General features: G+C 46.3%; 1 protein-coding gene across 1 annotated transcript in view; it reads left to right on the plus strand.

Annotated features, from left to right (window-relative positions):
* Positions 1–1,034: 1,034 nt before the first annotated feature.
* LOC111875512 (phospholipase B1, membrane-associated) overlaps positions 1,035–4,772 on the plus strand; it is a 34,313-nt gene continuing 30,575 nt past the window's right edge. The window contains exon 1 of the mRNA XM_023871818.2: positions 1,035–1,312. The gene's annotated coding sequence lies outside the window, so the exon portion shown is untranslated. The remainder of the gene's footprint in view (positions 1,313–4,772) is intronic.

A 4,772-nucleotide genomic window follows, 5' to 3' on the forward strand; every position in this document is an offset into this window, starting at 1 on the left:
AATAGGGGGCAAGCGGTAGCGTAGTTGGTAGAGGCACTATGCTGCAAGCCGGAAGGTCGCGAGTTCAATTCCCGATGAGGTCATTCGATTTTTCAATTGACCTAATCCTTCCAGCCGCACTATGGCCCTGGGATCGACTCAGCCTCTAACAGAAATGAGTATCAAGAATCTTTCCTGGGGGTAAAGGGCGGCCGGCGTGTAAGGTTGACAACCTTACCGCCATCTGTGAGCAGATTGCCTAGAAAATGTTGGAGCCTCAACGTCTCACAACTCTATGGGTCTTCACGGTGTGTTAACAAGGATAACTTTACCGTTACTCTTTTTATAACAACTAAATAGATATAAGGACTAAAAAATATTAGTAAATCTGTAGACGAAATTTGATCCTTTACTTAACACAGAACGAGACACTTTTTGGGAAAGAAAGTAATGGAGAAGTTACTTTCGTATTTTCAGGTAAATATTTAAGGTCTATAGGATTATTATAGTTTCAGGGAGCTCGAATTTTCTGCATAGACAAATCTGAAATTACTGAAGAAATCATTTTTTATTGCTAGTGGGGTGGGATTAAGTCCCTTGTACTGCGGCCACTTCTGGCCTATTGTACCAGCCCCAGATGATAGGTGAGGGTGAGTGTGGAGCAATTGGTGGAATGAAGATTGGCAGGGGAAACCGAAGTACTCGGAGAAAACCTGCCCCAGCGCCACTTTGTCCACCACAAATCCCACTTGACCAGACCCGGGATCGAACCCGGACCGCCGCGGTGGGAAGCCAGAGAATAACCGCTTGAGCTATGGCGCTGCCCAAGAGGTCATTTAATAATAACGTAATTATATAAAGCCATATCTGCCCTGAGGTCGTGCAAACTATCTACATAGCTGTGATGCTTTGGCAGGAGTGGGGAAAGAAGGAATTGTGGCGTATGACCTGCACACGGCACATGTTCATTCGAGATATCGTTTCCCCCCTTCCAGTTCTTAGTTGTTCGAGGAGACATTCAGCTGACACCGAAGGTTGATGTCACCGAGGAGTCACAGGCAAATAAAATGTGGCTGCAAAAATTCTCGTGAGCAAAGTTCAGTTCAGTGCAGCGCAGAAAAAACAAGAATTTCGTTATTTCAGAGAAGATGAGTGAATCGTAAGCCATTAAGTATTCAGTTAGCCACTGCAGTCCTTTCGTGAATCAGCGAGTTAGTTAGTCAGTTTTAATTTCAGTTCAGTGCAGGGTAAAGAAAGCAAAGGAAAAGTTGAATGCTGTGCGTATTGGCGTTGCGGTGAAGAAACGAGTGAACAGAAAACCAGCTTCAAAACCGTAAGTCGTTACGGAAGATGGGAAAGTAACTGTTTAAAACGTCGAGAAAAGTTACAACACTGAACAGAATGTAAGATACTCGTATATGATTAAATTACTCCTTTGTTGATAATAGAATTTGGCTTAGGAGAATGCTTGCAATATTCCATTCTAACGCTGAAGGATATGTTGCAGGAACATTTTCTTTCTTGTCGTTTATTTAAGGATTCAATCAGGCTCTCAGACTACACAGCGTTGAATGCATCTATGATAGCCTGCAATTAACTGGAAATAATGTGGAAGCAAGGTGCCATCATTCAATTTAAGGTTGTTATCCTTCTCTAATCGACGTCCCACTAATCGACAATTCGAGATATCGACACTCCCAGAATATTCGTTATTCCCCATTGTATTCACGATCCACATTGTACGCGAATTCGATCTGTTTAAAAGTATATTCACGTCGGCCAGCCACTCTCGTAGCATGGAAATAAACTATTGATGTTTTTTTTATCATATTCTGCAACTTTTATAATATAATTAATGTCATTATAGGCCCTACAATGAAAAGCAAAGGAAATGGTAAAAGTGGGTTCGTTTGCCAAATAATTGCTAATGGACATTTCACGCAGAAACTTAACGTCGATTAATGGGTAATGAGTATGTCATCCAGGCACTCGACATGAATAATTAATGGGAAATGATAATAACCTTTAATCAGGGTAAACAATGTTCGCCAGAGATGACACCCTAGCATGTTCCTAATACACATCAGAAGCTGTACTGCCTGATGCAAATTCTTTGCTATATTAGCAGTTGCAATTAATAGATAGCAATGTCAATAACTGCTACAGATAACAATATTGTCTTCTGGTAACGAGAGTGAGACGTAACTTGTTTTGTAAAAGCATGTATTCCTCGTATTATCCGAAGAAAGAATGACTAATTTAGGACGAAATGAGGAAATGCAGAAGAAGGCTACGTGAAAACAGTGACAAACAAGGGGAAAGAATGAAAGGATATTATTATCTATTGGCCAGTGTTCAGCTATATTGTCGCGTATCGGGCGTATAACGCGACAAATAACTTCACGCCGCAATTTATATAGCGAACTTTATTTCACACTCGCACTTACAATCACCCAATTGACAGTTTTACGATTACTGCTATCTGCAGTATCACAAATAGTACACTCCAAATGCCGGAATACAACTGACTAGTTGCTGGCTAACTCGGCGGTAGCTCCAGGACTCACTGACTGACTCAGTACAACTGACTGTGAATAGCCTTCGCTGCTCCCCATGTAGCCTTGATCGGACCATACGGAAAGCGGCCACGTGATAGGCACTCTTGTTGCCTGGCGCTGTGTTGCTAGTAACGCTAGCGGTAGTAACCGCTGTTACTACCGTAACAATCCTGCTGCGTCACCGTTACGTTACCGTGCGGTGGAGGGGGAGGGGAGCGCTGACTCCCCCGCCGCGTCATTGCTGGTGGGGGGGGGTTCTCGTTTGCGCAACATGTCACACTGCTCCCTTCTTAAGGCTGTTCGTCCCGAATAGCCTAGCGGTGCATCCCCGTTCCTTTTCCGTTCCGTAGCTGTGCTTGCAGTGTCTCCTGTTGTTTCGGCTCCTTTTCTTGCAGCGACTATTCTTCGTTCGTCACATCCGCTCCTCTCTTAAGACAAAGCTCGTCTCGAGCGGTTTCCTTTCAGCTCGCCAGAAGATCACATTCATCCATCGCTTTCTCACATGGCACATTCACTCTCAATGGGGAGGCCGGTTCTTCTATTTTACCGGCTCCTCTTCTGTGCCCTGCTCCTTTTTTCGTTTTGGAGGGGGTCGACCCCTCCATAAGGTCCACTTCCTTATCCTCCGTAACCCGTTGGCAGTACCGACTACTTGTGTCGCGAACCTTCCACTGAAGATCACGTTGCCGGTCTTCTCCCTCAGGCGTAGTAGTTCCTCCACGTCCTGTTTCCTTATGCCCTTGCTGCATTTCCGTTGTGGCTGACGCCGCCTCCCGGACGTCTGTCCTGTCACGGTTCCAGTCCTTCCTTTCCCGGCTTCTTGCCCAGCATTGACCCTCGTTGAGCATCTCCTTACGGGATCTCCCTTGCGCCACGTCGCACCTGCACGACTAGTCACATTGCTGTCGGCAGCCAATTCGTGCCATGGGCCACAATTTCCTTGGGTCGTAGATTTCTTGAAGATGTGGCGTTTGCGCCATGCCACTGTTGCGCGGCGGGACACCTTCCTGTGGACGACGGCCAATTTATTCTGGGGTCCGCAATTTTTCCGTGTCGGGTTCTTCTTACTTCGTCGCTTGTTTCGGTCCCTACGCCTTTTCTTCTTCGGTTCTCCGACCGGCATTACTTCGGCGTCTTGTACGGGTACCTCTTGTAATTCTGCCACCTCAGGTTTCCTGTTCGCTGAGGCCAGATCTTCTTCTTCTGGACGTGCCTCCCTTTCTTGGCAGGCCATCGTCACTCCGACCGGTATCACTAGGGGAACCTCTTCTTGTTGTGCCGTCGCAGGTATCGTGTCCACTGGGCAGGCCAACGTCTCTTCCTGCCAGGCGTTGAAGTCGGCGGCTAATTTCGTCAGCAGGCTATCTGCCTTTTCTTGATAGGATTTCATGTTGGCGTCCATTCTTGCCAGCATTTCCTCTTTGTCAGTTTTCCTATCGGCGTCTAATTTGGCCAGGAAATCTTCTCTATCTTTCTTCCTACATTCCTCCATATCGGCTTTCTGTCTGTACGCCATTTGCTCCAGACGTTCCATAACTTTTTCCATGTCCATGTTGTAGCAGTAAAACACTCGATGCACAATAATTCGTATGTGGCGTGTTCAAGTTCATAAAAGTTCTGACACCAAATTCTCACGTGTCTTGAGATCGAATCTCGTCGGTCACGTGTGTAAGTTCTAATCCCGTCGGTCACGTGTGTAAGTCCAAATCCCACTTCTGACACCAGTTGTCGCGTATCGGGCGTATAACGCGACAAATAACTTCACGCCGCACTTTATATAGCGAACTTTATTTCACATTCGCACTTACAATCACCCAATTGACAGTTTTACGATTACTGCTATCTGCAGTATCACAAATAGTACACTCCAAATGCCACAATACAACTGACTGGTTGCTGGNTGAATAGTCTTCGCTGCTCCCCATGTAGCCTTGATCGGACCATACGGAAAACGGCCACGTGATAGGCACTCTTGTTGCCTGGCGCTGTGTTGCTAGTAACGCTAGCGGTAGTAACCGCTGTTACTACCGTAACAATCCTGCTGCGTCACCGTTACGTTACCGTGTGGTGGACTCCAGGACTCACTGACTGACTCAGTACAACTGACTGTGAATAGTCTTCGCTGCTCCCCATGTAGCCTTGATCGGACCATACGGAAAACGGCCACGTGATAAGCACTCTTGATGCCTGGCGCTGTGTTGCTAGTAACGCTAGCGGTAGTAACCGCTGGTACTA

This window comes from Cryptotermes secundus, unplaced genomic scaffold (genome assembly GCF_002891405.2).
Source record: "Cryptotermes secundus unplaced genomic scaffold, Csec_1.0 scaffold468, whole genome shotgun sequence".
In the NCBI taxonomy this organism is placed as follows: Eukaryota; Metazoa; Arthropoda; class Insecta; order Blattodea; family Kalotermitidae; genus Cryptotermes; species Cryptotermes secundus.